Genomic DNA, 13,564 nt, shown 5'->3' with positions numbered 1-13,564 from the left:
CAGGGGGCGGTGGGGGTGCAAATGTGGAAGGTAAATGTCTATTTCTCACAGAGCCTATGCACAGCCTCAGAATCCTTCCCAACACAGCCCAAGCACAGAAAAAAGTGGCGTACTCGATGAAACCTTGTCGTCATCCCTGAAGGAAGCTGAGGACGCATAGGCCAGGTGTCCGCGGCTTCCTACTGTCCCTAGCCCTGAAGTGTGAGGGACTATGCCCTGGTTCAGAGCCGGCCCTGAGCCTTCAAGGAACACGTGGTGCAGTGGGGGACACAGCAGACAGCTGGCTTGGACGAGCAGAGACAGTGAAAAGCCACGGGGTGCATGAGGCTGAGGCAGGGCTGGGCATCTCGCCAGGCTAGAGAAAGAAAGGGGGCTTTTAGTTGAGCACATTAAGCTCTCTGGAGCCCCTGGACAGGGCGCCTCCGAGGGCAGCAGCCCCAGCCCCGCCCACGGTGAGCACATGTAAAGGGAGGAGCCTAGCTGCAGCACCTGAACCTCCCGTGACTCGCCACACTGCCTGAGCAGAGGCGAACAACAGAGGCAGGCTGTAAATGGAGCGTGCAGTCAAGTGCAGCCAGAGGGGACCTGTGCGTAACAAAGAGGGAAGCCAGCTTGCTTCGAGGCTAGAGGGCTGTTCTGCTTCCAGCCTGCTCCTGAGAAACACCCGGCCTCTAGAGAATGCCCCTAGGCCAGCAGGGGCAGAGCCAGGCTTCTGGGAGGCAATTTCCTTCCTGTCCCTCCTGCTCACGGAGCTATCCCTGCTGCAGGCATCCTCCACCTCCTGGGACACTTTGGCTAACAGGGACACACCCTTTGGGCACCTCTGCAATCCAGGAAGCTGGGAGGGACAAGGGACACAGCTTGTGACAGCTGCCTTGCTCTGGTGCTATTTGGGGATTAGGTGGGGGGCTACCCCAGAGCACAAGAACCCACTGGGGACGGGATTAGGGGGGGTGGGGGGCAGAAATGAACTGACTCTTCACGCCTTTTCTTTACCCATACTGAGGTTCAACCACCTGGACTCTAGCCATGGTCCCGCCTGCCTCAATCCACCTTGGTGACGGGCGCGGCAAACCTGGATTCCAGATTTTGCGCTGTGGGACGGCAGCAGCCTTGCCTGCAGGGAGGGTGCATGCACTGCCATGCTTCCTTCCCCAGGCCTTGGTCTCCTCACTTGCCTCACCACGCCTGCACCATTCAATATGGCAAACAGAAGCCAGCGTGGCAGCTGAACAGTGGAGACCATGTGGTGTATGCAACATGGGGCAAATTCCAGCTTTAGAATGAAAAAGGAATGACAAATACCTGCCCTATGCATACGGAGTACGACTGTCCCAATACACAATCAATGAAAGCAAGCAAGGAGGGGGCCTACCTGGCCAGGGCGATGACCACTTGTAATGCAGGAGGAATCCCAGGGGAAAGGGTTAGCGCTTAGGAGAGGCGGCCAGGGAGGACGGGCTCAGGGCCTCTGTGAGGCAGAGGCCATGGGATATAGGGATGAAGGTGTGTCCAACCTTGAGGAGAAGCATGGTTTGAGGAAGGCTTCAGAAAGATCAAGCCATAGGCATTGGGGGTGCCATGGAGCAGGGAGGTCTTGCCTGCTGTAGCCCTAGGTCCTGGCAGATGGACAGCATGAGATATTGCTGTGAAGGGGCCAGGGCCAGATGGCTGTGGTTTCCAGTGCCAGGCAGTGGCTGGGCACACAGCAGGCACTTCCAGGAAGCCTGGCTGACCAGGGGTAGAACTGAGGGAACTCACCCATGGGTGATCAGGTAAGAGGTGGGGCTCCTGGCCCCCTCACAGACTACTGAGACATCCAGGCCTGCAGCTCTCCGGGAGCCCCCCTTCCTGCTCCCTCTCCCCTTGGGAGAGGACAATTTATTTATTCATGAGCATACACACACTCCTGCCAGGCAGCCAGCTCCTATGCACCTTGTTTCTAATTATAGCAGGAATTTCATTAATGTTGGAAGGCAACGCCAGGCTTCCAACCACCTCTGAGTGGGCTCAGACCCCTCACACTCCCCTGCTCCAGCCCGTGGCCAGCAGCCAACCTGCCTGGGACTGCACAGGCAGGCTGACGAGCAGGCTCTGAGCTAGAAAGCAGCCTTCAACCGCGGGTGGAAGGGACCACACCTGCCACCCCACCTGGCCACACACACAGTGCAGCCTTCAAGCGGCCAGTGTGGGGTGCTACCTTGGACGCCTCCAAAGAGCAGGGTGATAGGGAGTGGCTTGTTGGTCAGAGCTGGGTAAACAAGGCAAAGGGCAGCAGGTAGGCAGCCCGGGAGGTCCCAGCTCTGTCTGGGAGGCGATGACAGAGAGCAGACGTGCTGTGGGATCCCTGGCAAGGACTGGCTCTGAGGGGAGGGAGAACCTAGGCTCAGAGAGCCATCCTAGGGAGAGGGTGCAGAGCTGGGGTTGTGAATGTGAGGACAGAGGGGAGCTGGGCAGGGGAGAACCCCAGAAAGAGACCGGACAAAGACGAGGCAGAGGCAGAGGAAACCACCACCCACCCCGCTGAGAGAGAGCTCAGACACTCGCGCGTGGCTGAGTTGGGGCTAAGGCTGAGCCATAAGGATGTAAAGAAACAACTGGGCTGTGGGTGTGTGGCTGTGCGGAGGGCTCGGGCTCCGGGCATACCCGGACACTGCAGTCCACACGCTCAGGGGCTGGAGTGGAGGCCTGGCCTCCAGAGCTTTGTCCTTCTGCCCGGGAGCCATCAGGACCACCAGCCAGGGACCGAGGTCAGAGCTCATGGGCCGGGATGCCCTCCTCCACCGGGTCCCTCAGGAGCCCACCGTTGGCCTGTACTGTCCCACAGTCGGGTCCACTATAAGCAGCAGGCAGTCTGAAGGTCTTGACAGGAAGACACATGGGGAGTCTGACACACATGCTGGGCCTTTGGGGGATCTTGGCCACACCGCTGGGCCCAGAGAAAGGGAAACTGAAGAAATGGGGCACTGTTAGGCCAGAGCCTGCTCTCAGGCTGAGCTTATGTGGGCAGTGGAGGGGGCTCTAAGAGGAGGAGGAAGCTTGAGGAACACATCTCCCATCTGCCGCCCTCTCCTGAAGGACTCTGACCCCAGTCCCAGGGAGCAGACAGGAGCTGCTGACCTCAGACATTACCTAGGCCTGAGGCCCCAACTCCCAGCCATGGACCTTCTATAGCCCTGCATTCACCTGCCCAACCCACAGCCCACTGCACCCAGCCTCAGCCTCAGCCCCGCCCCCACCTGGACTAAGGAGCTTGAGTCTTGTCCGCAGTCCTGTTCCACACCCTGATGCCCATGCAATGGGTTGGTCAGGAGGGCAAGCCCCACAGTCCTCTCTACCCCTCCCCTGGCCTCCAGGAAGGGACTTGGCAGGGCTAGCTCTCACTCCCCGCCAGTTTAGCCTGCCAGCATCCACCCTGGAGAGCCTGCAGCTTTCTCCCAGACTCAGCCTGCTGCTCCAGCCCCAGCTCGTACACATTCGGTGATCAGGAACTCACTGCCTACCCAGGAGGCAGCTTTCTTTTAAAAAAAACTCTCCAGATATCTTGGACTCCTAGAAAGGTGAGCTTGAGGAGGCCACAGAGAGTGGTGTGGTTGCCACTGAGGGGCCTGAGTTCTGCTGGCCAGAACCCCCTGGGTTCATGAGTTTAGAAAGTGACAGAACTGGCCACTCACCCTGCTGTCCCTTCGAGTTCTAAGACAGCCAGAGAAATGATGTCCCGTAGCCAGCACCACCTTTCCCACGAGGATAGCTAACGAGGACACCATCATCTTTCACTCACTCGTTCAGTTAATAACAGTGATGGGACAGCGACCGTGGTGAGGTGCCAGGCAGTGGTAGGGAACAAGATGATTTAATGTCCACCCCCGTCTAACACTTGTCCCTCACCCATCTTACAGGCAGCCAAGTTGAGTCCAAGTGAGGCAGCCACTTCCCAGAGGCCCACCGGGAGCTGAGGGTCAAGAGCAGAGCCTCGTGCTGCTGCGGGCAGGCGCTGACACTCTGCCAGCCCTGGGAAGAAAGGGAGAGGCCGCACAGAGGCCCACCATCCCCACCCCTGGCAGTTTCTAGGACACCGAGGTATCGATTGCCACCTGTGCCTTGGAGCGTTCATTTATTTATTTATTTATTTATTTATTTTTATTCTTTTCTTTTTCCACCAAGGCTTTCTGTTTCTCACTTTTTTTTTTAAGGAATAAATTCGAAGCACTTCTATGATTAATTACTAGCTGCCTAATGCTCCGCCACTGGCAATTTCTGGAAAGGGAATGAATTACCTTGAAAAACACCCGAAAAGAGAACCCACCGTGAAGGAGAATTCCAAAGGTTACCTGACAGTTAGCAGTGGGTTCCCCTGGCCTTACTGGATTGCCGCAGGCCCACCTGGGCGGGACTGGCCGCCAGCCTGGGGGCCATTCCCTGGCTCTGGAGAGCAGCAGGGCTTGGAGGGCTGGGCAAAGGCTGGAAGGTAGACATGGAAGGCAAGCCCCGAGCAGCGCGTGTGCTGCCCTGCGACCCCACCCTGGTCTCTAAGGCTTCATGAGCAGCTTAACTCCTGCAGACTTTGGTTCAGATCCTCACTCTACCACTTACAGTTCTATGGGTTTCTTAACCACGTCGGGCCTTTGGAGAACGAGGCATTACACAAACCTCCCAGTGCGACTCCTGAGGGGAGAAACGTGCTTAAGGAGCGCAGTGCCTGGCCCTCAGCAGACACCCATAAAGTTGGACTAGTTTTTTTTTAAACTTTAGTAGAGAGAGAGAGAGACAGACAGACAGACAGACAGACAGAGAAAGGGAGAGGGAGAGAAAGTACCACCACCCCCCACCCCCCCATGGGAAGTAGCCACATTGCAATCCCTTCTCCTTCATTTCTCCCTCCTGTTGGGGTTTTGGGCATGTGTGCACATGCACCCAGCATGTTTCTCAAGCTGGGACTCAAACCATAAAGCCGGCCATGTTGGATCCAGTATTTTAACCACCGTGCCAGGCTGGTCCAAAGCTATAATGTTGGAAAATGTTCGCAGCTTCTGAGCACGGTTATAACAGTCCTGTCAGCATAACAGCCCTGGTAAGATCATCCTCATTTTCGGATGAGAAAACTGGCTCTCACAGGAGTGATGGGACTGGCCCAAGGTCGTGTAGCTGATAAGCAGAGAGCCAGGATTTCCTGTAGCAGGAAGGGGGATGGAGCCCAGCTCCCAGCTTTCAGGGCCAGACTGGAGCTCACCCGGCCCTGCCGCTGGGTCTCCTGGGAGCCCGAGGGCTCTGGGAGAGGAGTAGGGAGCGCAGCAGGGAGTGATTAGGTGAGGGCAAAGACCTCTGCTCTCCTGGGCAGGCCCCAGAACAGTGGCAGCTTGGGACAAAAAGCCCTGGCTTAAGTAAGCCCTTTTGTGAAGGCCTCTCATCTCTGGGTTGAGAGCCATAAACAGGGATTACCCAGGTCACCCTCTGGCACAGGACCAAGCATGGTCAACCCTGAAATGCTATTCCACGATAAAACATGTTATTGTCCAGGCCAGTTGCCCTGCCCAGGAGGGGACGGCCAGATCCTGCTAGCCCTAGCTGCTCTTAGGAGCTTCCTGAGGGGCCCAACCTCCCTCACTGGCCAGACAACCAGTTTGTGCCTATCCTGGCACTGATGGTCCTTGGGGGCAGGGCTGGGGGGAACTGACAGTGCTGCCATCCCACCCCCATTGGGCAGGTGAGTACGCTGAGGCACAGGGCAGCCACACAGGTCATGGTGGACAGTGCGGGACCAGGATCTGAACCCAGTCAGTCTAACCCCACAGCCCAGTATGTGTCCTTCTCAGTGTGTTTGTGGGCAAGAGGGGACAGCTGTGGCAGCCACTTTAGTGAGCATGCCTCTGCTCATCCAGGCCTCCAAGCTGGCTGCCAAGATCCCCAGTGTACGGTCTACACCCCAGGGGGTTTGAGTGCTACAGGCAGGGTTGCTGGGGACACCAGGCCTATGCCTTTCCCTGGGTACATGCCCTCCTCTAGTGGCACTCCAGAGAAAGGCCAGGCCCAAGATGTCCCCCAGTGCTGGATGCAGGGAGGCCCATTCAGGGCACAAGGTCCCAGTAAAGGAAGCCTGCACCCAATTCCACCCACGAGGGCTGAGGCCCGGGTCAGAGGCACAATGTGCTAAGGCCACTACCTATTCCCCAATCAGGACACACATGCCCCTCCCCCGAGCATCCGGACACAGCCACCCCCATCAGCCCAGCTGCACCCCTACCTCAGTGATCCGCGAAGCACCAGTGTCCCACGCCTTGGTCAGCAGCTTAGGCCTCCTCCACCTCACTCCAGCTCCATCACCCTGCAACACAAAGGAGTGGTCAGGGGACCCAACCCAGCATGGGCCTGCATGGCTGCACTGCCCCACCTGACACTTGCAGATCCATAGGTCCACATCTTATAAAGAGGGAATCCAGAGGGGCTCGCTGGGTCCCCGGAGGTGAACAGGCCTGGCTCCCACATCTGCCAGGTCCTGCTATGTGAAGATGGGTACGATTCTAGCCACTCTGGGTTTCTGTTTCCTCCTCTGACAAAATGCGATCTGAGGAGAGCCTCCTATCTGCATGGTGACAAGGGCAGGCACTTGGTATTTGCTCATTCATTCAACAAGCATTTAATGGGCACCCTGGGTTGTGACCGTGGCCTCTGCCCTTGTGCAGTCTCTGCCTGGCCAGTGGCTAACAGGAAGAGAGCAAAGAATCAAATGGTACAAAACTGACAGTGGGGCTCCCTGAAAAGAATGCGCATAGGGGCTGCACAGAGAGCCTCAAGCTCTGGGGAAGGGAAGTTGAGGGATGAGCCAGGCTAAGCAGCAGGGATCCGCATTCCAGGCAGAGGGAACAGTGTAATGGTGTTAATGAAGAATTCACTTCTCTTCTCTCCTCTCCTCTTCTCTCTCTCTCTCTTTCTTTCTTTCTTTTCTTTTTTTTTTTTTTTAGAATTATTTCATCCAACTATTTATTTATTTATTTTAATTTGACCGGAGAGGGACAGAGAGAAAGAGAGAGAGAGAAAGTGAGAAAGTAAGCTGCCAGGTCCGGATCTCGAATCGCAGTTGGCCATGTGGGAGTCCAGCGCTCTTAATCACCAGGCCACCTGCCGGCCCTGTGAAGAATTTTCACACGGAGAAAACACCTGGCTCAGTGGAGGACTTGAGAAGGGGTGATGTGAGAGGAAGTCAGGCGGCAGAGCCAGTCAGGGAGACAACGGAAGCCACAGGAGGGACTGGGCAGCTGAGGGGAGGGCTTGGAAAGGGCAAAAGGTGGCAGGGATTCCAGTGGGGGAGCTGCTCCAGGGTCCCTGCCAGAGTCGGGGCTTAGGACAGACAGGCAGAAGAGGCAGGCCCTGCTGGTGCATGGGCTGTGTGGGGGGGACGGCTGTTGGGTGGGTCCCATCTTAGCGAGCCACCTCCATGACCCCCCCACCCACAGAGCCCCTTGAGAATCCAGGAGGGTCAGACCCAGAAGTCAGGCTGCTGGGCTTCTCCCGAGTCCCAGCTGTAGGCCAGAAGAGCAGAGCCCTGAGTTCCAGTCCTGGCAGGCCACTGTGTGGCCACATACAATCACTGTGTCCCTCTGCGCCTGTGTGCCCTCCTCTCAAACACAGGGAGCCTGACTGCAGCCCGTGGCTAACGGGGAGAGCAGTGCCCATGGCACGAGAAGTGTAGGCTTCTGCACGCACTGCGGGAACTGAGGCTGGGCTTTGATGTGGCTCATTGACAACGCATCTGCTTCAAATCCTGGCTTCCCCTCTAAGCAAGGGCATGGCTTGGACGCACCTCTCCCAGCTCTCTCTGCCTCAGTTTCCTCAGTTGTGAGAGGGGTTGTGGATTCACAAGGGCACTGCCTTCTAAGCACTGCAGGACGGTGCAAGGTGATGCAGGCACTCCACCAGCTGTTTGTGCACCCAGGTAAAGCAGGAGTCATCTGGCAGAGGTGGACACTGGGGCCCTGAGCCATAGGCTCCAAAGCCAGGCCCCATGTGCCACCCAGCCACAGGAAACGGGAATGGCTCCACACCCTGAGCCTTAGGCTCTGACAGCCCCCAAACCCTGCTTATCTTGGGAACAAACAACCGTGGGGTCCCTGGCCCCAACTCTCCCATTTCACAGAGGAAGAAACTGAGGCCCAGAGACTGGCAGCATCTGCCGCCATCCCAGGGTCACATAGCAAGTCAGTGGCTGGAGCAGAACTAGAATTTGGTTCTTGCTGCCCCGCCACCCACAGCTCAGGCCTTTCCCAAAAGCAGGCTGCCCAGTGGAGCTGCTGACAAAGAAAAAATTATTATTTTGACATCTGGGGCAGCAATCAGAGCTGGAAAGCTCTTGCTCCTTCATTGAGCATCATCCTGGCTCCAAGGACCCATGTGTGCCCTCCCTGCCTCTCTGGGGTCTCGGGGTGCACACACACATATGCCTGACTGCCCCAGCCCCCTAGCCCCTTGGTGCTGGGCTTGTGCAAGGGGACTGAGACCGGCAAGGAAAAGGAATTTGTCCAAGGCACGCAGACCAGTAGGAGCAGGATCTGAATTCAGGTCCTGGTCAGGCACATGCTAGCTCACGGTCCCACAAGGCCATGCTGCCCCACCTGGGAAAGAGAGAGTGGGAAGCTTGCCTTTGTTGAGGCTGAGCTGTGAGTTATGCCTGGGATATTTCCTCAGCCCTCAGTGTAATGCCAGGGGGAGAAACTGGCATCCTCTATTTCACATGTGCCCAGAGAGGTTCTCTAACTTCTAATGTCACGTAGCTAAGATAAAAGTTATAATAAGATGGGGTGTGAGTAAACAGTCCGCCCCGCTCATACTCTGCCCACTGCAGGGTGACAAGCCAGGGGGCCCAAACCTTGCCCAGCCCTAGGAGTTGCTCACACAGTGCTGGGCACCCCCACACTGGGTGAGGGGTGCAGGAGGCAGGACTATGGACACAGAGGCAATATTGTGCATGCCCACTGCAGTCTCCTGGGGGGCCCTAAGTCAAGGCTCTCAGCCTGTCTGGGCTTGGCCACCTGGAGAGATCAGGAGAGAAAGCCCTGGCTGCTCCCAGTCCGGACAGACCACAAGGATAAACAACGCAGGCCTGGAGGGCTGTTCTCTCTTAGCAGGCCCTCGGAGCCATGGAGCAGTGCAGCCTGAGCCTCAGAGGCAGAGGTGGGCAGTGGGAAGGGGAGAACCTGATTTCCCCTTGGGATGGGTACCCCAGCACAGGATGCTTCCTCCTGCAGTGTGTGTGTGTGTGTGTGTGTGTGTGTGTGCGTGTTACAGAGAGAGAGACCCTGATGCAGGCCACTTCCGACTACAAGGGGACAGTGTAGACCACAGACACACACACACGCACTTTGACTGTCACTGCATGTCTGGAGCTCTGGGAAGGAGGCAGAGCAGATGCCCATTTTGCAGAACAGGACGCTGAGGCTCTGAGGGAGCATGGGGTTGCTAGAAGTGTCCCAGCCAGAGAATGACAAGGCTGAACCTTGGGCAAGGCAGACGTCGTGTGGGGCTGAGGACTGCCCCAGGACCAAGCTGGGTTCCCCTAAACGCACTGGCCTTCCCATCCCTGGATCCCCTAGGAGGACCGGCGTGCGGGCCAGGGTGGAAACACCTGGCCGAGCTGATTTGGGGACTCGTGTCTTGTCCAGGGAGACACAGAGTGGACTCCTGGGGGCAGAGGTGCAGGGGGCAAAGACACAGGGTGCCTGGGACAAGGGTGCTGTAAGGGCTCATGCCTGTGACTCTAGGCCTGTAGCTAAGGGACCGGTTGTTCTCTCCAGCGACCTCGGGTTGCCCTGGCCCTGGCCTCGGTGGTGAGGTCAGAGGGCAAGGATGCGAAGAGCTGGGTTGGAATCCCTGCTTTGTTGTTGACTGCCAGGTGACATTGAGCAAGTCACTGGCCTCCTCCGGGCCCCCATCTCTTCTCTGAACAGGGCTAACTGCCCTCTAGAGATTCGTCCACTAGACACTAGACGAGGCTCTGGCTGATCTGCTGGAGCCGGGCTTTGACCCTGAGCTGGGGCCTACCCACACACCATTGAGGGGGTGGGGAGGCCTTGATGGCCCAGCATGGTCTGTCGGCCACACCAGTGGCAACCCAGCCTGGGACGCGGGCCTAGGCCCCTCCGACTTGCTGCTGGTCACACACACGTGCCCTAGTGCCGAGAGCTCAGTGAGACCTGGGATGCACATGCAACAGACACAAGCGCCAGAGCAAGACCTCAGCGCACAGCTTCAGAAGTCTGAGGGGAGGGCAATGGCTGGAGGCCGTCGCCACGTGGGTGCCCGCTCACGTGGTCCAACCTGGACAGCTCTGGTCACACCGACCCTCGGCGCCTGTGCTGGGCCAGGCAGTTGTCCATACTGGGTTCTGTATGGGCCACACAGCTGCTGGGCCAGGCGGCCCTTCCCGACCCTACACAGACTCGGGTGTGACAGGGGTTCCCCACCTCAGAGACCCACCTGGACCTGCATCCCCTTACATGACCTTAGAAATGGGCCCTGTCCTCCTCTGGTGGCCGTGCTGGCTCCAGGAGCGAGGCAAATATTTACCCCGATGGTTATCCAGCCCGGGCAGGCTGCCCGCCTCCCGCATTCCTGGAATACATGTTCTCTGACCTCACTGTGGGGGCGGGGAGCAGACCCAGAGAAGGGACAGACCAAGGCTCCTGGCCTGCGTGGGGGCTAAGGCCTGCTGGCCGGGAGGACAAAGCAGCCTCGTATTACCCCTTGGGCCACTCAGCCACCAGGGGAGGTGTCAGGCTGCCGTGGAAGAGGTGGGCATTGGCTGGAGCACAGGCCACCCATGGTCCCCTGGGGTAGGGGGCAGACCGCCCCAGTGTGCTGTGGTGAGGCAGGGGCCATGCCAGCTCCTCCTACCTGCTGATCACGCTCACACTCACACACACACACACGCACACACATGCACACAGCAGATCCTCTCACCCGTTAGGCCCCCTCAACGACCCCAGCAGCTCTCACCCCTCACTTCCTCCTCAGCATGACCCTCTTGCCAGGGAGTTGGAAGGCCTCCCTTTGCAGAGAGCAGAGGTCACATAGCCTAAAGTGGTAGGAGGCGCACTATCCCCTTGTAGACCATGCTTCCTATCGCTCTGCAGAGCCATCACTGCCCTCAGACCCTTGCCCCTCCTTCGACAGCACGTCCTCCGTGTCACCTTCCCTGACAGTCCCCAAGGGATCGCCCCTCTCCGAGCTTCCAGAACATTTGGACAACAGTGGTTCTTTCTTTTTTTATGTGTAATAACAATTGGGTGCCTGGCTAGCTCTTCAGCTGGGAGGCCCACAAGTGCAGGGACTTGTCATCCTGGAAAGCTGGGCCCGGGGGTCACACCGACCCTCGGCGCCTGTGCTGGGCCAGGCAGTTGTCCATACTGGGTTCTGTATGGGCCACACAGCTGCTGGGCCAGGCGGCCCTTCCCGACCCTACACAGACTCGGGTGTGACAGGGGTTCCCCACCTCAGAGACCCACCTGGACCTGCATCCCCTTACATGACCTTAGAAATGGGCCCTGTCCTCCTCTGGTGGCCGTGCTGGCTCCAGGAGCGAGGCAAATATTTACCCCGATGGTTATCCAGCCCGGGCAGGCTGCCCGCCTCCCGCATTCCTGGAATACATGTTCTCTGACCTCACTGTGGGGGCGGGGAGCAGACCCAGAGAAGGGACAGACCAAGGCTCCTGGCCTGCGTGGGGGCTAAGGCCTGCTGGCCGGGAGGACAAAGCAGCCTCGTATTACCCCTTGGGCCACTCAGCCACCAGGGGAGGTGTCAGGCTGCCGTGGAAGAGGTGGGCATTGGCTGGAGCACAGGCCACCCATGGTCCCCTGGGGTAGGGGGCAGACCGCCCCAGTATGCTGTGGTGAGGCAGGGGCCATGCCAGCTCCTCCTACCTGCTGATCACGCTCACACTCACACACACACACACGCACACACATGCACACAGCAGATCCTCTCACCCGTTAGGCCCCCTCAACGACCCCAGCAGCTCTCACCCCTCACTTCCTCCTCAGCATGACCCTCTTGCCAGGGAGTTGGAAGGCCTCCCTTTGCAGAGAGCAGAGGTCACATAGCCTAAAGTGGTAGGAGGCGCACTATCCCCTTGCAGACCATGCTTCCTATCGCTCTGCAGAGCCATCACTGCCCTCAGACCCTTGCCCCTCCTTCGACAGCACGTCCTCCGTGTCACCTTCCCTGACAGTCCCCAAGGGATCGCCCCTCTCCGAGCTTCCAGAACATTTGGACAACAGTGGTTCTTTCTTTTTTTATGTGTAATAACAATTGGGTGCCTGGCTAGCTCTTCAGCTGGGAGGCCCACAAGTGCAGGGACTTGTCATCCTGGAAAGCTGGGTCCGGGGACTTGGGCAGCCCTGAGTGCTCAGGGGAGGGCTGCACAGCACTGAACCTTTTCACCAAACAGCAGTAACTCCAGCTGGCCTCCAGGAGGGCTAAGAAGCACAGCGGGGTGGTAGCTTGGTGTCCGGAGGAACTCCTGGTTGAAGCTGCCTGAGAACCACGAGGCACCCTTGGCTCAGTTGTCCTGTGCTGAGAGTGCTATCAGCCCAGGGATGCCAGGCCCGCCCCGCAGCTCCTTGTCACACACTCTTCGGCTCCTTCCCCTTCTTGCCTGCATGGGGAAAGGCAGACCGGCCAGGCATTTGATCTGCTGGGGAGAGGGAGAATACCAGGCATAGGCCACACAAGACTAGGTCCCAGGGCCTCGTGGCCAGCACCAGCTGGCCTCAGAGATGCCTCAACTTGTGGAAAGAGCTGAGTAGCCAGAGGACGCCCAGTGCAAATCTGTGGTCGCACCCTGGCACAGTGGGGCAACCAAAGAGTGGGTACTAGGGAAGGCTGGGGACTCTCGGACAACCCTCTCCACCCACCTACCATCTCTGAAACCTGGTTTCCTCTTTTTATTTTCCTTTTTTTTTTTTTTTTTTTTTTAAAATTTTTGCTATAGGGCATGTGCACTTGCCAGAAAGAGACACAGAGAGAAAGAAATCACCCCCTGGGGGAATAGCCGTGCCACAATCCCTTCTCAGGATTTTGGGCGAGCACCCACATCTGCCTGGAGTGATTTTTAAGCTACCAGGTCAGGTCTGCAGCCAGCCATATAGGATCCAGCACCTTAATTTCTATACCACCTGCTAGCCCTGCTCTTTTTTTTTTTTCTGTTTTTAAAAGTGAGGACTGTAAACTGACTTCTAGGAGTTGTCTGTTCAGTTCCTTCCTTCCTTCCGTTACTCACTCACTTCCTACTTTCAACAACAGAGGACAGTGCTTGCTATCTCCCAGAGGAGGGACAGAGGCGAGGGGGGCAGGGTAGGGCTGGGCCAGCTCTGCACAGGCGTACATTCCCCAGAGGTGTTTGCACACTTCCGCCCACGAGGTGGAGAAAGCGCACAAGAGATGACCATTCCAAGACAGATGGGGTGGGTGGGCAGTGCTGGAGGGTGTGCTCCGCTTCCCCTGGGAGTACAAAGCAGGGTCAGGGCACCACCCCTGAGCAGAGGCTTGAGGCAGGCAGATGCCAGTCCAACAC

General features: G+C 57.8%; 1 protein-coding gene across 1 annotated transcript in view; it reads right to left on the bottom strand.

Moving 5' to 3' along the window:
* The window catches only part of ZMIZ1 (zinc finger MIZ-type containing 1), a 208,884-nt gene that overhangs the window by 153,298 nt on the left and 42,022 nt on the right, over nt 1-13,564 (bottom strand). The window contains 1 exon segment of the mRNA XM_006154898.3: nt 6,242-6,322. The gene's annotated coding sequence lies outside the window, so the exon portion shown is untranslated.

Source organism: Tupaia chinensis, unplaced genomic scaffold, assembly GCF_000334495.1.
Source record: "Tupaia chinensis unplaced genomic scaffold, TupChi_1.0 Scaffold000424_1, whole genome shotgun sequence".
Taxonomy (NCBI): domain Eukaryota; kingdom Metazoa; phylum Chordata; class Mammalia; order Scandentia; family Tupaiidae; genus Tupaia; species Tupaia belangeri.
This window is presented reverse-complemented; position numbering and strand designations above follow the sequence as displayed.